The following is a 27,454-nucleotide window of genomic DNA, read 5'->3' on the forward strand; positions in this document are numbered from 1 at the left end:
AGCATAACAGGTCCCCTTTAAAGAAATAGCTCAATATTTTTGGGAAATACACTTATCAGCGTTCTTTCTTTCTTTGAGATGGGTGATGGATATCAATGCCATGTCTGTTTGTTCAATACAGAGCTGCAGCTACGGTGTAGTTAGCTTAGCACGAAGACTAAAGGCAACGGGAGACAGTGAGTCTGGCTGCGTCCATACTGAAACAAACAAACAAGATATCCCGGCTTTAGATGTGTAACCTTTGAACTATAGACAGGCTAGCTGTTTTCCCCTGTGTCCAGTCTTCTTCTCCAGCTCTGGAGCTTACATAACACAGAAATAACATGAGCTGTATCTCCTCATGTCACTCAGAAAGAATTCTGAAATGTTGAACTATTTCTAATTTAAAACATCCTTTAACATAACACTGGACCACAGACAGGCAGCAGTAGCTCTGTTTTAACCTAAAGAAGAGGTTAAGCACCAGGTTTTTTACTGAGAGTGTGGGTCACTCTCCTTAGTGAGGAAACCTAAATGTCACTCTGGGTGCTGCTGGGTTTTTTAAAATTTACATTAGTGTGCAGTGTTACTAAATTTCAGGACAGTGCCACAAATATACACCACATTCTAATTATGCAGATTTCTACAAAGTAATTTAAGTTAATTAACAATATATAATGTAAAATAAGTGATTGCATAAGTATTCATCCCCTTTAAAGTGACTGACCTAATTCAACAGAGAACCAGCCAATTGGTGCTGGTAGTCTCACAATTAGTGAAATGTGTGTCTTAGGTAATTGTAGTACAAAGATACCTGGAAGGTCCAGTCACTGGTTAATCAGTATTAGTACTCACATATTGTGTGAAGTTGGGCAGTGCTGTATCCATGGTGACGTGGTTAAAGTCACCCGAGATAGCAATGAACACACTCGGGTGCACTCGAGTCTGTAACCGGGCTATGGTGGAGTGGATGACGTCACACGCAGACGTCGGGTTGGCAGAGGTAGGAATGTATACAGTCACCACAACATGTGATAACTCCCGAGGCAGATTATATGGTCGGAGTCCAACGGCAAACCTGTTGTTAACTAGAACGGCAAGCCCCCCTCTTTTATGCTTACCGCTCCCGGTGCGGTCCCTGTCGGCCCAATGGTCTCATAGCCCTCGATGGAAACGTTGTCATCAGGAATGTCCTGGTGCAGCCATGTCTCCGTAAAGCACAATAAACTACACTCACAGTACTCCCTCTGACTCTTGGCTGGCGCCATTAGCTCCCCCATTTTATTAGCCAGCGATCTCACGCTGCCCATGATGAGAGAGGGAAGACACAGCTTATAACTCCTCTTCTCCGTAAGCCTCCGTTGTCTCGACCTTGACTACAATTACCACATGAAGACAAAAGAGCACTCCAAGCAACTCCATGAAAAGGTTATTGAAAAGTATAAGTCAGGGGATGGATACAAAAACATTTCCTAGTCACTGAACATCCCCCAGAGTTCAGTTAAATCCATCATTAAGAAATGGAAGGAATATGGTACATGTGTAAATCTGCCTAAAGCAGCCCATCCTCACAAACTGAGTGACTGTGCAAGAAGGAGACTTGTGAGGGAGGCCACCAAGACACCTATGGCTACTCTGTAGGAGTTAAAAGCATCAGCAACTGAGATGGGAGAGACTGCTCAACCTGACAGAGCATGAGCATTAATGCAAAGAAGAATGGAGTAAAATTGCAGTGTCCAGATGAGCAAGCCTGATTGAGACCTATCCACACAGACTCAGTGCTGTGATTGCAGCCAAAGGTGCATGAAATGAATACTGACTTGATACTTATACAATCATTATGCAATCACTTATGCAATCACTTATTTTACATTATATATTTTTAATTAATTGACATTACACTGTAGAAATCTGTTTTCACTTTGACATTAAAGAGGTTTTGTTTGTTGGTTTTTTTGTCAAAATGTTTCGAAAATTATATTGAACCCATTTATACCATTCCATTTATAAAAGCAATAAAAGGGGGAAAATCCAAGGGGGTGGAGACTTTCTATAGGCACTGTATGTGCTGTAGGTGATCAGTCATATATATATACATATATATATACACAGTGTATATATATATATGTACATATATATATATATATATATATATATATATATATATATTCATATATATATATATGTATATTTATTCATATATATTCATATATATATATATATATATATATATATATATATATATATATATATATATATATAAAAATATATACACTCTATCTAAATGATTTGGAGCTCCATCCTGAACCCTAACTCTCCGATGTACATTTTGAACCTAAAAATTGACTCATCAGCCCAAAAAGCTGAGAACCCCTGATTTAGGCAGTACTTACATACAGCTCCTGTATCTGGTCCTTTATTCGCTCTGTAGTCCTGTAGTCTGTATTTAAGTTGTCATAGAGCAAAACTACTGTGCGTAACACATACTGTCTTTGGTATTTGTTGTGGGAATTGACAATGTATTTTTTTCTAAATAAAATGGTATATATTGTTATTTGTTATAGCAGAGACCTATAAGTTGCCAAATATAAAAAAGTGAAAGTCAGTGAAATATATTTTTGGTCACTTGTAAACATATCGTGTTGTTATACCCCCTGTCAGAATGGAAACGTTTGACTTGATTGCAATAAAAAATATATAACGGTGATATTAAAAAGTACTAAATCCATCTCATTACTCATGAAGAAGGCTTGGTAGCCATATTGAGAAATCATCCATCCATCCATCCATCCATTATCTTCTGCTTATCCGGGGTCAGGTCATGGAGGCATCAGGCTTAGAAGGGTATTCCAGACCTCCTTCTCCCCAGCAACGCTTTCCAGCTCCTCCTGGGGGATCCCGAGGCCTTCCTCGGCCAGATGGGATATATAGTCCCTCCAGCAAGTTCTCGGTCTGCCCCGGGTTCTCCTCCCAGTTGGTCATGCCTGGAACACCTCCCAAGGGAGGCGCCCAGGAGGCATCCTAACAAGATGCCCGAACCAACTCAGCTGGCTCCTTTGGAGGCGAAGAAGCAGCAGCTCTACTCCAAGCTCCCCGCAGATGACTGAGGGTCGGAACGTACACTACCAGTCAAAGGTTTGAACACACCTTCTCATTCAATGGTTTTTCTTTATTTTTTATTATTTTCTACATTGTAGATCAATACTGAAGACATCAAAACTATGAAGGAACACATATGGAATTATGCAGTAAACAAAAAGTGTTAAACAAACCGGAATATGTTTGATATTTTATATTCTTCAAAGTAGCCACCTTTTGCTTTGATGACAGCTTTGCACACTCTTGCCAGATTACAGTTTGCAAATGCACACAGGGACAAAGACCTTAATTTTTGGAGACATGTCCTGTGGTCTGATGAAACTAAAATTGAACTGTTTGGCCATAATGACCATCGTTACATTTGGAGGAAAAAGTGGGAAGCTTGCAAGCCTGAGAACACCATCCCAACTGTGAAGTACGGGGGTGGCAGCATCATGTTGTGGGGGTGTTTTGCTGCAGGAGAGACTGGTGCACTTCACAAAATAGATGGCATCATTTTTTTTTTGATCAAATTTTTATTTTATTTTCATTCAGACAGAAAACAAATACTGATGTACAGTCACCGAACATACCGTTACATCAACCGCCCCCCCCCCCCCCCCCCCCCACACACACACGCACATACATACGTATACACAAAAAGCAAAAGCGGCTAAAACAAACAATAACAAAAAGAGAAAAACAAAAACAAAAACAAAAAAGGGACTTGTTGAACAGATAGTATAGACTTGTTGAGTGAGGTAGCTCAGATACACAACAGACCACAAGGATCAAAGTGAGCCCTTCAGTCCTTCAGCCGTAGTGAGCCACATATTCACATTCGCCTCTTTGGCCCCATTTATACGGGCTGTTGACAGTTCCATATACGTAACATCCAGAAAAGTTAAAACCCATTGTCTGATGGTCAAAGTGTGAGGGGGCTTCCAGCGTAATGCGATCATTTTCTTAGCAGCTGTTAAACCTGCCAACAATACACGTTTCTGACATTCAGGAACTCGAAATGCCGAAAGATCATTTAGTAATAACACTGGTATGGTCACAGGTGCTGTCTCCGATATGAGTGCCATCAGCTCAGCGGCCACACCCTGCCAAAATCGCACAAGAGGGGGGCACCCCCACACCATGTGGAGGAAAGTGCCAGGGGTTTTTAATGTACACAGGGTGCATGAGGGATCATTGATAACTTTCATAAGATGTAGCTTACGAGGGGTCAGGTAGGTCCTGTGTATGAAATTATAATGGATCTGCTGGTGGTCAGGGTTTCGAGAGGCGAGTTTGATATTGACCCACACCTTGTCCCAATCAAAATCCTGATCCAGCCCGGGGACGTCGCCCCTCCATATCCTGTCTACTGGGAGCGTTTTGTAGGTGGCCTCAAGCAAGTATAAGTATAGAGTGGATACCATTCCCCTCGCAGCTCTTTTAGTAACAATCAACTCATGAAGTGGATGTGTAGGCAGCAGGTGCTGCCAAGGTACACCGTGTGCTTTAAGAGCTGCTCTCAGCTGTAAATAAAAAAAGAAGGAAGTGTCTGGCAGATTAAAGCTATTCTTAATGTCCTGAAAGGAGCGTAAACCATCTAAGCCGAAAATATTACCCAAAAACTTTATCCCTCCCTTTTCCCATTGAGGGTAGGTGACAGGTCTCCCCCGATCAGCAAATCTTTATTATTAAAGATTGGAGACTGCAGGTGCCATCTGCAAGATATATCACAAATCCTTTCCACTGAGCGCCAGACCTGTATCAGATGGGTCACGATGGGGCCGCACCATAATTGACTCTGCCGTGCAGAGATATTTGCAAAAGCTTGAAGGACCAGTGGTAAAGTTTAAAGTTGGGCACAACTAATCCCCCATCTAATCTCCTGCGCTAGACAGTGGTAGATCTAAGGCGGGGTCTCTTCCCATTCCATATGAATTTTGAAACCGCTGCATGAAGCTTACCCCAGTATCCAGCAGGGGGAGAGAGGAGGACCATGGAGCTGACAAAATTTATTCTGGGCACTATGTTCATTTTGACAATGGAAATACGAGCCTGGAGTGAGTTGGGCAGGCTGGCCCATCTTTCTAAATCACCCAAGACTTTGTCCAGTGTCTCAGCATAATTGTGCTTCACAATACGATGTAGAGAGGAAAATATTTCAATGCCTAGGTATTTAAAATGTGAAACTGAGGGAATATTGGTAGGCAAAGCAGAGGCCGCTTCATCCAATGGCAGCAAAGCTGATTTTGACCAATTGATTTTGAACCCTGATAGCGCGCCAAACTCATCCAACATTGATAAAAGTTGGGGGGCAGACTGCAACGGGTCTCCAAGAAAGACTAAAATATCGTCAGCGTAAAGTGCCAGGTGGTGGTGTGTGTTATGAACAGTTATACAAAATAGATGGCATCATGAAGAATGAACATTATATAGAAATATTGAAGCAACATCTCAAGACATCAGCCAGGAAGTTAAAGCTAGGGTGAAAATGGGTCTTCCCAATGAACAGTGACCTTAAGCATACTGCCAAATTAGTTACAAAGAGGCTTAAGGACAACAAAGTCAATGTTTTGGAGTGGCCATCACAAAGCCCTGATCTCAATCCTATAGAAAATTTGTGGGCAGAGCTGAAAAGGCATGTGCGCGCAAGGCGGCCCACAAACCTGACTCAGTTACACCAGTTCTGTCACGAGGAATGGGCCAAAATTCCAGCAAACTATTGTGAGAAGCTTGTGGGCAAGCTTTTTGTAAGTGTGTGTTTCCTTTGCCATTTGGAAGGGCCAGGGGTAGGGGAAACAGATCTCAATGGGGAAACGGATCTCAAGACAACACCAGCAAATCTAAATGAATTCGGTTCTTATGGCTTCTGTTAAATTAACTGAATGACTAAATTGTAGAGAATGCTGAAGGCATCACACTATTGTTCTCGTTTATTATTCTGCCTTCTGTACATTTTTTGCAGCTACAGAAACTGTTCAAACTATCAAAATGTTTAAGGACATTATAGCTGTTCCTTTGGCTTTTTCTATCTGTTATACTTTTTGAAATATTCAGCTTTATCTGCAAAATTTTGCCCATTCATTCTTATGGGGATTTTTTTCAAATTTTTGTTCTGCTACTGCTTCAGCATACGTTTGGCTAGAGAAACCGTTCAGCTGTCAATATGTTCAGCTTTTTAAGCCCATTCAGTCTGTTACTATTCTTTTATTACTATACTATTCTGCCTGTCAAACTTTTTAAAATATTCAGCATTTTAAAAAAAAGGAAGTAAATGGAAAGATCTTCAAATCCTCTTCAAACCCACCCCACTTTGAAACCCTTCTGCTCCTTCATAGTTTGACCTTCAGACAACATTCCAACTTTGAACAAGTCACAAGACGTTGAACTACTCAGCTTTTTAAAATCTTTTATAGTTTTTAAATGATAACAATTTTAGTTTTATGTTTTTTTTGCCTCTCTTTCAAATGTTATAATGGGTGTGTATTGCAGAATGTTCAGAGCTGCAGAGTGGGTCACATAAAAACTTCTGATAATATTATCTTAATCTTGATTAAGATCCCAAATCTTTCACTTCTTAATGTAGGAAATCTTGTTGTCTTTCAGCTGATGGTCTTATCTCAGTTGTTGGACTTACACTTTTGGCTGTAGAAGCGTTCAAGTGACAGACACTCCAACAACTCCCCCATAAGCCACAGTATTAATTTTGAGTTAATTAATTAATTGAGTTTTGTCACTTGCTCTAACTCCCCAATTTTTCACTCTACAAAAAAAAAGACATTATTTCAATTAATCAATTGCCAAGCAGGAAATTGGGAGTTGTTTTTTCTATATAATTAAGTGGACCCGATGAGACATGCTTAGTTAGTAGACTCAGTAGTGGTAATACTACTAGTACTACTACTACAAGTACTACTACAGATATTATTACAACTACTACAGCTTTTACAACTACTTACGACCACCAGTACTACTAATATCACTAGACTATTATGACCAGCGCCGTCGTATAGGGGGGAAAGGTGATGACAATTCTAAGGGCCCACAGCCTGCTAGGGCCCACACACAGCCCCCAGTAGCCTCTATGACAAAATTATTATGCATACACTGAACTAATATATATTCATACGAATGAATCCGAATTAAAACAAAGCCACAAGTCATACAATATTCTAATTTTAATAATTTCAATAACCCCCTTGGCCCCTTCTTAAAAAATGGTTTGCTCCACACCGCGGTTCGTTCTTCCTCATCGGAATTAAATGAGCGTGAGTGAACTCCAGCAGGGTAAGGATGGCCCCCAAAAAGCACAAGTCCGGACATTAGAAAAGAGTTGAGAAGGAGGCCAGAAGTAGGAGCAGCAGAGCAGGGGCCCAGGACATCAAAAACTTTTTTTCTAGAATGGTGAGAGTAAAACTACCGAGGGCGGCTGAAACAATTAGCCTACTGGTCATTCATTTAATGTCTGTAACATTACCTTTGACGGGGCGCAGGCTGGAGCCTACGTTAGCTGTCATCTGGCCGCGCTACACTCTGGACAAGTGGCCAGTTCATTTAAAAAAAAAAAAAAAAAAGTCGCCGGTTCCTAGAGTAGCTATAACTGAACGTTACTAATTTAGGGGCTACTACAGTGACTGTGTGTTTCACACATATCACTGTCGGACAGTGTTCCAGTATGCGCCCACTCAGAGGCTGCATTGAATTGTATTATCACGCATTCAAGTTCTACTCGGTAATTATGAGCATCAGACAAAGGTCAGTTACGTTATCATGATGTGTTCAATGTGGTCTTGTAAAATGTGTTATTAGTGCGATATTTGAATAGCCTAACTACAAAAAAGTTAAATGTTCAAAGATTTGTTGTTGTTGTTTGTTTTCATAGCAATATAAAATAAAAGACACCATAATAGCTGACAACAACAAAGTAAAAAAGACTATTTAGAATTTTGGACAGTTTACACTGACTTTTGAATGGTTTAAAAATATTTTTTTGCCTGGGAAAGTGAAGCTGTCCGCCTAGAGCTATGGTACTAAAAAGCCCATTTAGATTTTGTCCAAGAATAGGTTAGTTCTGCATCAGTTTTTCCACGAAACATAACATTTATAACAACGTATTCCATGTGCTCTTTGTTTTACTTGCACATTTAAGTTAAATGCTACATATTTACCTTGGGCTCCACCCTGTGGACTATCTTGAGCCAGGACACTTTGTTTTTTTGCATATCAGTGCTTGATTGTTAAATACAATAAAATACCCACTACCTATTTGTTGAGTGGTTAATTGAAAATGTATTTGCAATCAGAGGTGTAATAACGTGTTGCAAATCAGTGAAATGAGAATAAGACAACTAATAATACATAATTTACATAATAATACTCTGACTTGTTAAGTTGTTAATCGTAAAAAAGAAAACAAATTGGGTGTATTACACCAGGCACCGTCAAGAACACTGAAAAACAAGAAAATTGAAGGTGGCAATGAATGGGGTAGAGGGGCCCACACCGATATTCTTTCAGGGGGCCCAGAATTCCTAGCAATTGCCCTGACTATGACTAGTAATACTTGAACTGTTACAGCTTATGCTACATCTATCTTTACTACTAATATTACTCCAACTACTGCTGCTACCACTGCTACTACTTATATTACTAGTAATACTACAACAACTATTACTAATACTTCTACTCCTCCTCCTACTTCTCCTCCTTCTGCTCCTCCTCCTACCATGCCTTTTAAGATATTAAGCTTTTTTCAACCTGTTCTTCTTTCCTCTTCTTCTACCTTAAAATGTCAAAACTTTCAGCTCCTCTGTGATAATTCTTCCACTTACACATTTTTCTTCTTGTTACGCCATTTCAAATATTGCTGGGGTTGGTAGCATTGGAAAACCTTCAAGCCCAGGCTAGATTTAGAAAATATCCAGCCAGTAAACCCCGCCCCCTGCACTCAGGCCTCTCTCCAAAGCCACTCCCCCCAAACCATGAACACGCACTGTCCGACAACTGCCGAATACCGCCGACAGAGTCTGAGTCTGCTACATGTTTTTTTTGTTTTGTTTCCCTCAGTGATTCACAGACAAACGTGAATATTGTATTGCACTCATGATTATACAATGTTTTGCATGTTAGAGCTGCCATGATGAGAGCATCATTGACTCTGATGATGAGTACACGCCAGAATGAAGCACATCATCATGTCAGAGAGGACGACAGGAGGGCAACCAGCAGTGTCCGAGGAAGTGGAGGCAGAGGCCGTGGACATGGGAGGGCGACAGGTCAAGGAGCAGATGTTCTCGGAAAAGATGAGATACAGTAGAAAATCTTCAAGTTCAAAGGATTGCACATGAGCAGGTATCTAAAGTAGGACATTACTTGTGCTTTATTTTCTGATGAACACCACCTACAAATATTTGTGTTTGTACAGTTTATTGACCAGGTATGGAACTTGGGCACACAAGCGCCCTAATCAGAATCACATTTCTTGCCAAGTAGTTTTTCACCATATGAATTTGTGTTTTGGTGCAATAAACTCAGTAAGTATAAAAATGTAAAGAACGGGGGCTTCTGGTCAGACCACCTCCAGGATGGCAGCATAGGGAGAGAGCTCCTGATTGAACCAGAGTAATTACTAATATACTCCCATACAAACTGAGAAATTCATTTTGACTAAGTGCATAAAGAAAGGGGGTTAAACATCTACCAAGACACCGAGCAATAATTGCCAGCAGAAAGCAGAGGTGGACGAAGAAGACGAGGCAGAAGCTAGCTAATAATTAGTGGTCAAAGCTAACAAGCAGCAAGGTGGGATAAACTACGCTAGCCCCGAGTGGAGAAATGGCTGATTTGGAGCTTATTCTGCAAGAATTAAGAGGGTTCCGCCAAGAAACCAAAGAACAATTAGAGACAATCAAAGAAGAAATTTTGAAGGCAAACACCAGATTAGATGAAGCGGAGGGGTGAATCGAGAAAGCAGGGGAGAGGATTCTTTTTTTTTAAAATTTTGTCTTTATTGAGGGCAACAGGTTTCAAACAACGTAGGATACTTTTCCTTTTTACATGATTTCTCTTATGATTTGCAGGTGCCTGATATATAGGATAAAACAAAACAAAAAAGAAGGGAGAGAAAACCAAATAGAAAATACAACTACAAGGATTTTCCATCTGTGTCACTACCTCATATCAATATCAGTTTTCTTTCCAGGCCCATTTTTTAAAATAATTTTTGTATTGTAACAATAAGAACAGTTCAAACATAGGGGGGAGTTTCACTATGCCTCTCTGAGAGAGAATAAATAAGGAAAAGAAAAAAGGACATGCATATACTTAGACAAATATAGCCAAACAAACAATCTTCAAACAAAATCTGATCTTAAACCTATATGTTCAACATACCCAGTCCATTAAGACCATATCCCAGAAAATTTGTCAGTCTGGATTTTGAGGGAGTAAGATAACTTTTCCATTTTATATATATCATGAACCACATCTAACCATTCTCCTATTGTAGGAGAGTCTTGTTTTAACCACCTTCTTGAGATTGCTTTTTTGCTTGCCACCAGAAGTATAAGTAACAACTTTTTAGGGCCCGAGCAGTGAAACTGCGAGGACCCTATTGTAATTGCAATGATTATTAGGGCCCGAGCAGGGAAACTGCGAGGACCCTATTGTAATTGTAATGATTATTAGGGCCCGAGCAGGGAACCTGCGAGGACCCTATTGTTTTTCGAATGATTATTAGGGCCCGAGCAGGGAACCTGCGAGGTCCCTATTGTTTTTCGAATGATTATTAGGGCCCGAGCAGTGAAACTGCGAGGACCCTATTGTAATTGTAATGATTATTAGGGCCCGAGCAGTGAAACTGCGAGGACCCTATTGTAATTGCAATGATTATTATTATTAGGGCCCGAGCAGTGAAACTGCGAGGACCCTATTGTTTTTCGAATGATTCTTATTATTATTAGGGCCCGAGCAGTGAAACTGCGAGGACCCTATTGTAATTGTAATGATTATTAGGGCCCGAGCAGTGAAACTGCGAGGACCCTATTGTTTTTGTAGTGATTATTATTATTTTTCTTTTTATCATATGATCGCATTTTTCACTGCCTGAACGTGTATGAAAACGCGATTTTATTTGGCAAACACATTAGGCCTGACGAAAAATTTTATAATCTGCTGTCGTTATGAATTTTCAGCACTAGGTGGCGCTATAATCAAGGAAAGTGCGTTTTGGCTAATAACTCCCACATACTTTGTCGCACATTCAAAAACCTTATATCCACGCGTTCAGTGAATCTTGCTGAATCTCCTGATATAGGCCACGCCCATTTCCGCCTACCGTTTTTTTTCGCTAGCGCGCGAAATGTCGCAAACCTACTTTTTCGAACTCCTCCCAGGCAATTTCACCAATTTGCACCAAACTTTGCACACAGCATCTGTGGACCCTCCTGACAAAAAGTTATTAAAAGAATTTTGCTATTCCAAACAATACTCAAGTTATTAAAGAAGAACTTCCTGTAGATTTGGGTCAAAACAGGAAGTGTTGCACAGCTCCACATTGGTGTGTCCAAATGACATGAAACTCAGGATACTACTTCCCCATGAGCCCCTAAGGCTCTGTGCAAAATCTTGGCCTATGACCACTAGGTGGCGCTATTTAAATTGAAGTATTTTATATCTCAACATCGGTTGGTCAGATTAACACAAAACTTGGTACACTGATTGCCAATGGCCTCCTGAGGACAACTGATGAAGGTGTTACCGATCTGACACTAGGTGGCGCTCTGGTGGCAGTTTCATTTTATAATTGGCACTGTGCCCACACCATAACACTTATGGACATGAAACTGATTGGGGTGGTATAGACTGGCATCTGTAACTCACACACCAAAAATCACCAGCAGGTGGCGCTATTATCAAGACAAAACGTTTTTTGCTAATTACTCTCACATAATATGGTGCACATTGTTAAACATTATATCTATATGTTTCCTGAATACAGCCGAACCGTGTGATGTCGGCCACGCCCACGTTCGCACTGAATTTCCATTCGCAAATTCGCCAAATGTTGCAAACCTACTTTTTCGAACTCCTCCCAGGCAATTTTTCCAATTTGCACCAAACTTTGCACAGAGCATCTGTGGACTCTCCTGACAAAAAGTTATTAAAAGAATTGTGATAGTCTTAAGAACGACCAAAATATAAAACACAGTTTGGTGCTCTATGGAAGTTGTTGCATATACAAGCCTCGACAGCAGCATGCCCACACAGCAGCATGTAACGACAGCAGCATGCCACGACAGCAACATGCCCCGACAGCAGCATGTCACGACAGCAGCATGCCCCGACAGCAGCATGTCCCGACAGCAGCACGCCCCGACCCGCGTGGACTGCGAGGGCCCGTTCATCGCTGCTTGCAGCTTTAATTAGGGCCCGAGCAGTGAAACTGCGAGGACCCTATTGTTTTTCGAATGATTCTTATTATTATTATTATTATTTTTCTTTTTCCCAAATGATCGCATTTTTCACTGCCTGAACATACCCAAAACGCATCAAACTTGGAATATATGTCACACCTGGTGAAAAATTTTATAATCTGTTGTCATTCTGAATTTTCACCACTAGGTGGCGCTACAATCAAGGCAAGTGTGTTTTGGCTAATAACATCCACATACTTTGTCGCACATTCAAAAACCTTACATCCACGCGTTCAGTGAATTGTGCTGAATCTCCTGATATAGGCCACGCCCATTTCCGCCTACCGTTTTTTTTCGCTAGCTCGCGAAATGTTGAAAACCTACTTTTTCGAACTCCTCCCAGGCAATTTCACCGATTTGCACCAAACTTTGCAGACGGCATCTGTGGACCCTTCTGACAAAAAGTTATTAAAAGAATATTGATATACCAAAGATTACTCAAGTTATTAAATACCAACTTCCTGTAAAATCGGGTCAAAACAGGAAGTGTTGCATATCTCCACATTGGTTCGTCCAAATGACGTCACACTCAGGATACTACTTCCCCATGAGCCTCTAAGGCTCTGGGCAAAATCTTGGCCCATGACCGCTAGGTGGCGCTATTTAAATTGAAGTATTTTATATCTCAACATCGGTTGGTCGGATTAACACAAAACTTGGTACACTCATTGCCAATGCCCTCCTGAGGATAGCTGACAAAGGGGTTACCGATCTGACACTAGGTGGCGCTCTGGTGGCAGTTTCTTTTTAGATTTGGCACTGTGCCCACACCATAACACTTATGGATATGAAATTCATAGGGGTGGTATAGACTGGCATCTGTAACTCACACACCAAAAATGACCAGCAGGTGGCGCTATTATCAAGAAAAAACGTTTTTTGCTAATTACTCCCACATAATATGGTGCACATTGTTAAACATTATATCTACGTGTTCCCTGAATACAGCCGAACAGTGTGATGTAGGCCACGCCCACGTTCGCACTGAATTTCCATTTGCAAATTCGCCAAATGTCGCAAACCTACTTTTTCGAACTCCTCCCAGGCAATTTTTCCAATTTGCACCAAACTTTGCACGCAGCATCTCTGGACCCTCCTGACAAAAAGTTATTAAAAGAAATGTGCTAGTCCACAGAACGCCCAAAATATAAAACAACAATTTCCTGCGCATTGTGGTCAAACAGACATTCTTGTGTATCTTGATGAAATACAGTCCGATCAACACAAAACTTTTGGCAATTGTGTTCCATGGCACGATGAGCATTTCTACAAAATTTCGTGCAAATCGACCAATAGGTGGCGCTTTTATTGCTAAATGACGAAATGACAGCTTCACTGCCTTCACTTTCATTTCCTCATGGAAGTTGTTGAAAGTACAAGCCCCGACAGCAGCATGTCACGACAGCAGCATGTAACGACGGCAGCATGTAACGACGGCAGCATGCCGCAACGGCAGCACGCCCCGACCCGCGTGGACTGCGAGGGCCCGTTCATCGCTGCTTGCAGCTTTAATTATTAGGGCCCGAGCAGTGAAACTGCGAGGACCCTATTGTTTTTCTAATGATTATTATTATTATTAGGGCCCGAGCAGTGAAACTGCGAGGACCCTATTGTAATTGTAGTGATTATTAGGGCCCGAGCAGGGAACCTGCGAGGACCCTATTGTTTTTCGAATGATTATTATTATTATTATTTTTCGGCCAAAATGATCGCATTTTTCACTGCCTGAACATACCCCAAAAGTCACCAAACTTGGAATATAGATCAAACCTGGCGAAAAATTTTATAATCTGTTGTCGTTGTGGATTTTCACCGCTAGGTGGCGCTGTAATAAGGAAAGTGCGTTTTGGCTAATAACTCCCACATACTTTGTTGCACATTCAAAAACCTTGTATCCACGCGTTCAGTGAATTGTGCTGAATCTCCTGATATAGGCCACGCCCATTTCCGCCTACCGTTTTTATGCTAGCTCGCGAAATGTCGAAAACCTACTTTTTCGAACTCCTCCCAGGCAATTTCACCAATTTGCACCAAACTTTGCACACAGCATCTGTGGACCCTCCTGACAAAAAGTTATTAAAAGAATTTTGATATTCCAAAAAATACTCAAGTTATTAAATAACAACTTCCTGCAGATTTCGTTCCAAACAGGAAGTGTTGCATATCTCCACATTGGTTTGTCCAAATGACGTCAATCTCAGGATCCTACTTCCTCATGATGCTCTAAGGCTCTGTGCTAAATTTTGGCCGATGACCACTAGGTGGCGCTCTTTAAATTGAAGTATTTAATATCTCGACATCGGTTGGTCGGATTAACACAAAACTTGGTACACTCATTGCCAATGGCCTCCTGAGGACAGCTGATGAAGGTGTTACCGATCTGACACTAGGTGGCGCTCTGGTGGCAGTTTCATTTTATAATTGGCACTGTGCCCACACCATAACACTTATGGATATGAAACTGATTGGGGTGGTATAGACTGGCATCTGTAACTCACACACCAAAAATCACCAGCAGGTGGCGCTATTATCAACACAAAACCGTTTTTGGCTATCAGTTAAGACATGCGCGCACAATAACGGGGCAATGGGTCCGGGTAAGGAGCACGCCCTGACAGCAGCACGCCCCGACCCACGTGGACTGCGAGGGCCCGTTCATCGCTGCTTGCAGCTTTAATTAGGGCCCGAGCAGTGAAACTGCGAGGACCCTATTGTAATTGTAATGATTATTATTAGGGCCCGAGCAGTGAAACTGCGAGGACCCCTATTGTAATTGTAATGATTATTAGGGCCCGAGCAGTGAAACTGCAAGGACCTATTGTAATTGTAATGATTATTATTAGGGCCCGAGCAGTGAAACTGCGAGGACCCTATTGTAATTGTAATGATTATTATTATTATTATTATTTTTTTTGTCTGCCAAAATGATCGCATTTTTCACTGCCTGAACGTGTATGAAAACGCGATTTTATTTGGCAAACACATTAGGCCTGGCGAAAAATTTTATAATCTGCTGTCGTTGTGAACTTTCATCACTAGGTGGCGCTATAATCATGGAAAGTGTGTTTTGGCTAATAACTCCCACATACTTTGAGGCACGTTCAAAAACCTTACATCCACGCGTTCAGTGAATTCTGCTGAATCTCCTGATATAGGCCACGCCCATTTCCGCCTACCGTTTTTTTTCGCTAGCTCGCAAAATGTCGCAAACCTACTTTTTCGAACTCCTCCCAGGCAATTTCACCAATTTGCACCAAACTTTGAACACAGCATCTATGGACCCTCCTGACAAAAAGTTATTAAAAGAATTTTGATATTCCTAAAAATACTCAAGTTATTAAATAACAACTTCCTGCATATTACGTTCCAAACAGGAAGTGTTGCACATCTCCACATTGGTTTGTCCAAATGACGTGAAACTTAGGATCCTACTTCCGCATGAGGCCCTAAGGCTCTGTGCAAAATTTTGGCCGATGACCACTAGGTGGCGCTATTTAAATTGAAGTATTTTATATCTCAACATCGGTTGGTCGGATGAACACAAAACTTGGTACACTCATTGCCAATGCCCTCCTAAGGACAGCTGACAAAGGGGTTACCGATCCGACACTAGGTGGCGCTCTGGTGGCAGTTTCATTTTATATTTGGCACTGTGCCCACACCATAACACTTATGGATCTGAAATTCATAGGGGTGGTACAGACTGGCCCCTGTAACTCACACACCAAAAATGACCAGCAGGTGGCGCTATTATCAAGAAAAAAGGTTTTTTGCTAATTACTCCCACGTAATATGGTGCACATTTTTAAACATTATATCTATATGTTCGCTGAATACAGCCGAACAGTGTGATGTAGACCACGCCCACGTTCGCACTGAATTTCCATTTGCAAATTCGCCAAATGTCGCAAACCTACTTTTTCGAACTCCTCCCAGACAATTTCTCCAATTTGCACCAAACTTTGCACACAGCATCTGTGGACCCTCCTGACAAAAAGTTATTAAAAGAAATGTGCTAGTCCACAGAATGCCCAAATTATAAAACAACAATTTCCTGCACATTGTGGTCAAACAGACATTCTTGTGTATCTTGATGAAATACAGTCCGATTAACACAAAACTTTTGGCAATTGTGTTCCATGGCACGATGAGCATTACTACCAAATTTCGTGCAAATCGACCAATAGGTGGCGCTTTTATTGCTACATGACGAAACAGCAGCTTCACTGCCTTCAGTTTTGTTTCCTCTACGGAAGTTGTTGCATTAACAAGCCTCGACAGCAGCATGCCCGGACAGCAGCATGTAACGACAGCAGCTTGCCCCGACAGCAGCATGCAACGACGGCAGCATGCCCCGACGCGCGTGGACTGCGAGGGCCCGTTCATCGCTGCTTGCAGCTTTAATTATTATTATTATTTTTTTCCTGCCAAAATGATCGCATTTTTCACTGCCTGAACATACCCCAAAACTCATCAAACTTGGAATATATGTCACACCTGGCGAAAAATTTGATAATCTGTTGTCGTTGTGAACTTTCACCACTAGGTGGCGCTACAATCAAAGAAAGTGCGTTTTGGCTAATAACTCCCACATACTTTGTCGCACATTCAAAAACCTTATATCCACGCATTCAGTGAATCTTGCTGAATCTCCTGATATAAGCCACGCCCATTTTCGCCTACCGTTTTTTTTCGCTAGCGCGCGAAATGTCGCAAACCTACTTTTTCGAACTCCTCCCAGGCAATTTCACCGATTTTCACCAAACTTTGCACACAACATCTGTGGACGCTCCTGACAAAAAGTTATTAAAAGATTTTTGATACGCCAAAGACAGCTCAAGTTATTAAATAACAACTTCCTGTGGATTCGGGTCACAACAGGAAGTGCTGCATATCTCCACATTGGTGTGTCCAAATGACATGAAACTCAGGATACTACTTCCCCATGAGCCCCTAAGGCTCTGTGCAAAATCTTGGCCCATGACCACTAGGTGGCGCTCTTTTAATTGAAGTATTTTATATCTCGACATCGGTTGGTCGGATTAACACGAAACTTGTTACAGTCTTTGCCAATGCCCTCCTGAGGACAACTGACGAAGGTGTTACCGATCTGACACTAGGTGGCGCTCTGGTGGCAGTTTCATTTTATAATTGGCACTGTGCCCACACCATAACACTTATGGATATGAAACTGATTGGGGTGGTATACACTGGCCCCTGTTACTCACACACCAAAAATCACCAGCAGGTGGCGCTATTATCAAGAAAAAACGTTTTTTGCTAATTACTCCCACATAATATGGTGCACATTGTTAAACATTATATCTATATGTTCCCTGAATACAGCCGAACCGTGTGATGTAGGCCACGCCCACGTTTGCACTGAATTTCCATTCGCAAATTCGCCAAATGTTGCAAACCTACTTTTTCGAACTCCTCCCAGGCAATTTCATCGATTTGCACCAAACTTTGCACACAGCATCTGTGGACCCTCCTGACAAAAAGTTATTAAAACAAATGTGCTAGTCCACAGAACGGCCAAAATATACAACAACAATTTCCTGCGCATTGTGGTCAAACAGACATTCTTGTGTATCTTGATGAAATACAGTCCGATGAACACAAAACTTTTGGCAATTGTGTTCCATGGCACGATGAGCATTTCTACAAAATTTCGTGCAAATCGACCAATAGGTGGCGCTTTTATTGCTAAATGACGAAATGACAGCTTCACTGCCTTCAGTTTTGATTCCTCCATGGAAGTTGTTGCATGAACAAGCCTCGACAGCAGCATGCCCCGACAGCAGCATGTAACGACAGCAGCATGCCCCGACAGCAGCACGCCCCGACGCGCGTGGACTGCGAGGGCCCGTTCATCGCTGCTTGCAGCTTTAATTATTAGGGCCCGAGCAGTGAAACTGCGAGGACCCTATTGTAATTGTAATGATTATTATTTTTAGTTTTCCTTCCTCCGAAATGATCGCATTTTTCACTGCCTGAACATACCCCAAAACTCACCAAACTTGGAATATATGTCAGACCTGGCGAAAAATTTTATAATCTGTTGTTGTTGTGAATTTTCACCACTAGGTGGCGCTACAATCACGGAAAGTGCGTTTTGGCTAATAACTCCCACATACTTTGTCGCACATTCAAAAACCTTACATCCACGCGTTCAGTGAATCTTGCTGAATCTCCTGATATAGGCCACGCCCATTTCCGCCTACCGTTTTTTTTCGCTAGCTCGCGAAATGTCGAAAACCTACTTTTTCGAACTCCTCCCAGGCAATTTCACCGATTTGCACGAAACTTTGCACACAGCATCTGTGGACGCTTCTGACAAAAAGTTATTAAAAGAATTTTGATACGCCAAGGAGTACTCAAGTTATTAAATAACAACTTCCTGTGGATTCGGGTCACAACAGGAAGTCTTGCATATCTCCACATTGGTTTGTCCAAATGACGTGAAACTCAGGATACTACTTCCGCATGAGCCCCTAAGGCTCTGTGCAAAATCTTGGCCCATGACCACTAGGTGGCGCTATTTAAATTGAAGTATTTTATATCTCAACATCGGTTGATCGGATGAAGACAAAACTTGGTACACTCATTGTCACTGCCCTCCTGAGGACAGCTGACAAAGGGGTCACCGATCTGACACTAGGTGGCGCTCTGGTGGCAGTTTCTTTTTATATTTGGCACTGTGCCCACACCATAACACTTATGGATATGAAATTCATAGGGGTGGTATAGACCGGCCCCTGTAACTCACACACCAAAAATGACCAGCAGGTGGCGCTATTATCAGGGAAAAACGTTTTTTGCTAATTACTCCCACATAATATGGTGCACATTGTTAAACATTATATCTATATGTTCCCTGAATACAGCGAAACCGTGTGATGTAGGCCACGCCCACGTTCGCACTGAATTTCCATTTGCAAATTCGCCAAATGTCGCAAACCTACTTTTTCGAACTCCTCCCAGGCAATTTCTCCGATTTGCACCAAACTTTGCACGCAGCATCTGTGGACCCTCCTGACAAAAAGTTATTAAAAGAAATGTGCTAGTCCACAGAACGCCCAAAATATAAAACAACAATTTCCTGCACATTGTGGTCAAACAGACATTCTTGTGTATCTTGATGAAATACAGTCCGATTAACACAAAACTTTTGGCAGTTGTGTTCCATGACACGATGAGCATTTCTACAAAATTTCGTGCAAATCGACCAATAGGTGGCGCTTTTATTGCTAAATGACGAAACAGCAGCTTCACTGCCTTCAGTTTTCTTTCCTGTACAGAAGTTGTTGCATGAACAAGCCTCGACAGCAGCATGCCCCGACAGCAGCATGTAAAGACAGCAGCACGCCCCGACGGCAGCATGTCCCGACAGCAGCACGCCCCGACCCGCGTCGACTGCGAGGGCCCGTTCATCGCTGCTTGCAGCTTTAATTAGGGCCCGAGCAGTGAAACTGCAAGGACCCTATTGTAATTGTAATGATTATTATTATTATTTGTTATATGTCTTTGTCGCAAATGATCGCATTTTTCACTGCCTGAACATACCCCAAAACTCATCAAACTTGGAATATATGTCAAACCTGGTGAAAAATTTTATAATCTGTTGTCGGTGTGATTTTTCACCACTAGGTGGCGCTATAATCAAGGAAAGTGTGTTTTGGCTAATAACTGTCACATACTTTGTCGCACATTCAAAAACCTTATATCCACGCGTTCAGTGAATCTTGCTGAATCTACTGATATAGGCCACGCCCATATCCGCCTACCGTTTTTTTTCGCTAGCTCGCGAAATGTCGAAAACCTACTTTTTCGAACTCCTCCCAGGAAATTTCACCGATTTGCATGAAACTTTGCACACAGCATCTGTGGACGCTCCTGACAAAAAGTTATTAAAAGAATTTTGATACGCCAAAGAATACTCAAGTTAATAAATAACAACTTCCTGTGGATTCGGGTCACAACAGGAAGTGTTGCATATCTCCACATTGGTGTGTCCGAATGACGTGAAACTCAGGATAGTACTTCCCCATGAGCCCCTAAGACTCTGTGCCAAATGTTGGCCCATGACCACTAGGTGGCGCTATTTAAATTGAAGTATTTTATATCTCGACATCGGTTGGTCGGATTAACACAAAACTTGGTACACTGATTGCCAATGTCCTCCTGAGGTTAACTGATGAAGGTGTTACCGATCTGACACTAGGTGGCGCTCTGGTGGCAGTTTCATTTTATAATTGGCACTGTGCCCACACCATAACACTTATGGATATGAAACTGATTGGGGTGGTATAGACTGGCATCTGTAACTCACACACCAAAAATCACCAGCAGGTGGCGCTATTATCAAGAAAAAACGTTTTTTGCTAATTACTCCCACATAATATGGTGCACATCGTTAAACATTATATCTATATGTTCCCTGAATAGAGCCGAACCGTGTGATGTAGGCCACGCCCACGTTCGCACTGAATTTCCATTCGCAAATTCGCCAAATGTCGCAAACCTACTTTTTCGAACTCCTCCCAGGCAATTTTTCCAATTTGCACCAAACTTTGCACACAGCATCTGTGGACTCTCCTGACAAAAAGTTATTAAAAGAATTGTGATAGTCTAAAGCACGGCCAAAATATAAAACAACAATTTCCTGCACGTTGTGGTAAACCACACAGTCTTGCATATCTTGATGAAATACAGTCCGATTAACACAAAACTTTTTTGATTTGTCTTCCATGCCCACATGAGGGTTCGTGCCAAATTCGGTGCATATCCACCAATAGGTGGCGCTTTTATTGCTAAATGACGAAATGACAGCTTGACTGCCTTCACTTTCATTTCCTCAATTGAAGTTGTTGCATGTAGAAGCCCCGACAGCAGCATGTCACGACAGCAGCTTGCCCCAACGGCAGCATGTCCCGACAGCAGCACGCCCGACAACAGCACGCCCCGACCCGCGTGGACTGCGAGGGCCCGTTCATCGCTGCTTGCAGCTTTAATTATTATTATTTTTTTTTTTTGTCTGCCAAAATGATCGCATTTTTCACTGCCTGAACGTGTATGAAAACGCGATTTTATTTGGCAAACACATTAGGCCTGGCGAAAAATTTTATAATCTGCTGTCGTTGTGAACTTTCATCACTAGGTGGCGCTATAATCATGGAAAGTGTGTTTTGGCTAATAACTCCCACATACTTTGACGCACGTTCAAAAACCTTACATCCACGCGTTCAGTGAATTCTGCTGAATCTCCTGATATAGGCCACGCCCATTTCCGCCTACCGTTTTTTTTCGCTAGCTCGCGAAATGTCGCAAACCTACTTTTTCGAACTCCTCCCAGGCAATTTCACCAATTTGCACCAAACTTTGAACACAGCATCTATGGACCCTCCTGACAAAAAGTTATTAAAAGAATTTTGATATTCCTAAAAATACTCAAGTTATTAAATAACAACTTCCTGCATATTACGTTCCAAACAGGAAGTGTTGCACATCTCCACATTGGTTTGTCCAAATTACGTGAAACTCAGGATCCTACTTCCTCATGAGGCCCTAAGGCTCTGTGCAAAATTTTGGCCCATGACCACTAGGTGGCGCTATTTAAATTGAAGTATTTTATATCTCAACATCGGTTGGTCGGATGAACACAAAACTTGGTACACTCATTGCCAATGCCCTCCTAAGGACAGCTGACAAAGGGGTTACCGATCCGACACTAGGTGGCGCTCTGGTGGCAGTTTCATTTTATATTTGGCACTGTGCCCACACCATAACACTTATGGATCTGAAATTCATAGGGGTGGTACAGACTGGCCCCTGTAACTCACACACCAAAAATGACCAGCAGGTGGCGCTATTATCAAGAAAAAACGTTTTTTGCTAATTACTCCCACGTAATATGGTGCACATTTTTAAACATTATATCTATATGTTCCCTGAATACAGCCGAACAGTGTGATGTAGACCACGCCCACGTTCGCACTGAATTTCCATTTGCAAATTCGCCAAATGTCGCAAACCTACTTTTTCGAACTCCTCCCAGACAATTTCTCCAATTTGCACCAAACTTTGCACGCAGCATCTGTGGACTCTCCTGACAAAAAGTTATTAAAAGAAATGTGCTAGTCCACAGAACGCCCAAAATATAAAACAACAATTTCCTGCACATTGTGGTCAAACAGACATTCTTGTGTATCTTGATGAAATACAGTCCGATTAACACAAAACTTTTGGCAATTGTGTTCCATGACACGATGAGCATTTCTACAAAATTTCGTGCAAATCGACCAATAGGTGGCGCTTTTATTGCTACATGACGAAACAGCAGCTTCACTGCCTTCAGTTTTGTTTCCTCTACGGAAGTTGTTGCATTAACAAGCCTCGACAGCAGCATGCCCGGACAGCAGCATGTAACGACAGCAGCTTGCCCCGACAGCAGCATGCAACGACGGCAGCATGCCGCGACAGCAGCACGCCCCGACCCGCGTGGACTGCGAGGGCCCGTTCATCGCTGCTTGCAGCTTTAATTAGGGCCCGAGCAGGGAACCTGCGAGGTCCCTATTGTTTTTCGAATGATTATTATTATTATTATTAGGGCCCGAGCAGGGAACCTGCGAGGTCCCTATTGTTTTTCGAATGATTATTATTATTATTATTATTATTATTATTATTATTATTTTATTCCTTCGTCCAAAATGATCGCATTTTTCACTGCCTGAATGTGAATGAAAAGTCGATTTTATTTGGCAAAGTCATTAGGCTTGGCGAAAAATTTTATAATCTGTTGTTGTTGTGAACGTGCACCACTAGGTGGCGCTATTATCAAGGAAAGTACGTTTTGGCTAATAACTCCCACATACTTTGTCGCACCTTCAAAAACCTCATATCCACGCTTTCAGTGAATTGTGCTGAATCTCCTGATATAGGCCACGCCCATTTCTGCCTGGCGTTTTTTTTCACTAGCTCGCGAAATGTCGCAAACCTACTTTTTCGAACTCCTCCCAGGCAATTTCACCAATTTGCACCAAACTTTGCACACAGCATCTGTGGACCCTCCTGACAAAAAGTTATTAAAAGAATTTTGATATTCCAAGAAATACTCAAGTTATTAAATAACAAGTTCCTGCAGATTTCGTTCCAAACAGGAAGTGTTGCATATCTCCACATTGGTTTGTCCAAATGACGTCAACCTCAGGATCCTACTTCCTCATGAGCCCCTAAGGCTCTTTGCTAAATTTTGGTTGATGACCACTAGGTGGCGCTCTTTAAATTGAACTATTTTATATCTCCATATTGGTGGGTCGGATTAACACAAAACTTGGTATAATTCTTGCCACTGCCCTTCTGAGGACAGCTGACGAAGGTGTTACCGATCTGACACTAGGTGGCGCTCTGGTGGCAGTTTCATTTTATATTTGGCACTGTGCCCACACCATAACATTTATGGACATGAAATTCATAGGGGTGGTGTAGACTGGCCCCTGTAACTCACACACCAAAAATGACCAGCAGGTGGCGCTATTATCAACATAAAGCAGTTCTTGGCTAATAGCTCCCACATAATATGGTGCACATTGTTAAACCTTATATCTACGTGTTCCCTGAATTCAGCTGGACTGTGTGATGTAGGCCACGCCCACTTTCTCGCCAGAACTCAATTGGCAAATTCGCCAAATGTCGCAAACCTACTTTTTCGAACTCCTCCCAGGCAATTTCACCAATTTGCACAAAACTTTGCACGCAGCATCTGTGGACCCTTCTGACAAAAAGTTATTAAAAGAATTTTGATATGCTAAAGAATACTCAAGTTATTAAATAACAACTTCCTGTGGATTCGGGTCAAAACAGGAAGTGTTGCATATCTCCACATTGGTGTGTCCAAATGACGTGAAACTCAGGATAGTACTTCCCCATGAGCCCCTAAGGCTCTGTGCGAAATCTTGGCCCATGACCACTAGGTGGCGCTATTTAAATTGAAGTATTTTATATCTCGACATTGGTTGGTCGGATTAACACAAAACTTGGTACACTGATTGCCAATGGCCTCCTGAGGACAGCTGACGAAGGTGTTACCGATCTGACAATAGGTGGCGCTCTGGTGGCAATTTCATTTTATAATTGGCACTGTGCCCACACCATAACACTTATGGATATGAAACTGATTGGGGTGGTATAGACTGGTATCTGTAACTCACACACCAAAAATCACCAGCAGGTGGCGCTATTATCAACACAATACCGTTTTTGGCTATCAGTTAAGACATGCGTGCACAATAACGGGGCAATGGGTCCGGGTAAGGAGCACGCCCCGACCCGCGTGGCCTGCGAGGGCCCGTTCATCGCTGCTTGCAGCTTTAATTATTATTATTATTATTATTTTATTCCTTCGTCCAAAATGATCGCATTTTTCACTGCCTGAATGTGAATGAAAAGTCGATTTTATTTGGCAAAGTCATTAGGCTTGGCGAAAAATTTTATAATCTGTTGTTGTTGTGAACGTGCACCACTAGGTGGCGCTATTATCAAGGAAAGTACGTTTTGGCTAATAACTCCCACATACTTTGTCGCACCTTCAAAAACCTCATATCCACGCTTTCAGTGAATTGTGCTGAATCTCCTGATATAGGCCACGCCCATTTCTGCCTGGCGTTTTTTTTCACTAGCTCGCGAAATGTCGCAAACCTACTTTTTCGAACTCCTCCCAGGCAATTTCACCAATTTGCACCAAACTTTGCACACAGCATCTGTGGACCCTCCTGACAAAAAGTTATTAAAAGAATTTTGATATTCCAAGAAATACTCAAGTTATTAAATAACAAGTTCCTGCAGATTTCGTTCCAAACAGGAAGTGTTGCATATCTCCACATTGGTTTGTCCAAATGACGTCAACCTCAGGATCCTACTTCCTCATGAGCCCCTAAGGCTCTTTGCTAAATTTTGGTTGATGACCACTAGGTGGCGCTCTTTAAATTGAACTATTTTATATCTCCATATTGGTGGGTCGGATTAACACAAAACTTGGTATAATTCTTGCCACTGCCCTTCTGAGGACAGCTGACGAAGGTGTTACCGATCTGACACTAGGTGGCGCTCTGGTGGCAGTTTCATTTTATATTTGGCACTGTGCCCACACCATAACATTTATGGACATGAAATTCATAGGGGTGGTGTAGACTGGCCCCTGTAACTCACACACCAAAAATGACCAGCAGGTGGCGCTATTATCAACATAAAGCAGTTCTTGGCTAATAGCTCCCACATAATATGGTGCACATTGTTAAACCTTATATCTACGTGTTCCCTGAATTCAGCTGGACTGTGTGATGTAGGCCACGCCCACTTTCTCGCCAGAACTCAATTGGCAAATTCGCCAAATGTCGCAAACCTACTTTTTCGAACTCCTCCCAGGCAATTTCACCAATTTGCACAAAACTTTGCACGCAGCATCTGTGGACCCTTCTGACAAAAAGTTATTAAAAGAATTTTGATATGCTAAAGAATACTCAAGTTATTAAATAACAACTTCCTGTGGATTCGGGTCAAAACAGGAAGTGTTGCATATCTCCACATTGGTGTGTCCAAATGACGTGAAACTCAGGATAGTACTTCCCCATGAGCCCCTAAGGCTCTGTGCGAAATCTTGGCCCATGACCACTAGGTGGCGCTATTTAAATTGAAGTATTTTATATCTCGACATTGGTTGGTCGGATTAACACAAAACTTGGTACACTGATTGCCAATGGCCTCCTGAGGACAGCTGACGAAGGTGTTACCGATCTGACAATAGGTGGCGCTCTGGTGGCAATTTCATTTTATAATTGGCACTGTGCCCACACCATAACACTTATGGATATGAAACTGATTGGGGTGGTATAGACTGGTATCTGTAACTCACACACCAAAAATCACCAGCAGGTGGCGCTATTATCAACACAATACCGTTTTTGGCTATCAGTTAAGACATGCGTGCACAATAACGGGGCAATGGGTCCGGGTAAGGAGCACGCCCCGACCCGCGTGGCCTGCGAGGGCCCGTTCATCGCTGCTTGCAGCTTTAATTAGGGCCCGAGCAGGGAACCTGCGAGGTCCCTATTGTTTTTCGAATGATTATTATTATTATTATTATTATTATTATTATTATTATTTTATTCCTTCGTCCAAAATGATCGCATTTTTCACTGCCTGAATGTGAATGAAAAGTCGATTTTATTTGGCAAAGTCATTAGGCTTGGCGAAAAATTTTATAATCTGTTGTTGTTGTGAACGTGCACCACTAGGTGGCGCTATTATCAAGGAAAGTACGTTTTGGCTAATAACTCCCACATACTTTGTCGCACCTTCAAAAACCTCATATCCACGCTTTCAGTGAATTGTGCTGAATCTCCTGATATAGGCCACGCCCATTTCTGCCTGGCGTTTTTTTTCACTAGCTCGCGAAATGTCGCAAACCTACTTTTTCGAACTCCTCCCAGGCAATTTCACCAATTTGCACCAAACTTTGCACACAGCATCTGTGGACCCTCCTGACAAAAAGTTATTAAAAGAATTTTGATATTCCAAGAAATACTCAAGTTATTAAATAACAAGTTCCTGCAGATTTCGTTCCAAACAGGAAGTGTTGCATATCTCCACATTGGTTTGTCCAAATGACGTCAACCTCAGGATCCTACTTCCTCATGAGCCCCTAAGGCTCTTTGCTAAATTTTGGTTGATGACCACTAGGTGGCGCTCTTTAAATTGAACTATTTTATATCTCCATATTGGTGGGTCGGATTAACACAAAACTTGGTATAATTCTTGCCACTGCCCTTCTGAGGACAGCTGACGAAGGTGTTACCGATCTGACACTAGGTGGCGCTCTGGTGGCAGTTTCATTTTATATTTGGCACTGTGCCCACACCATAACA

The sequence above is a fragment of the Pagrus major genome, chromosome 2, assembly GCF_040436345.1.
Source record: "Pagrus major chromosome 2, Pma_NU_1.0".
Lineage (NCBI taxonomy): Eukaryota > Metazoa > Chordata > Actinopteri > Spariformes > Sparidae > Pagrus > Pagrus major.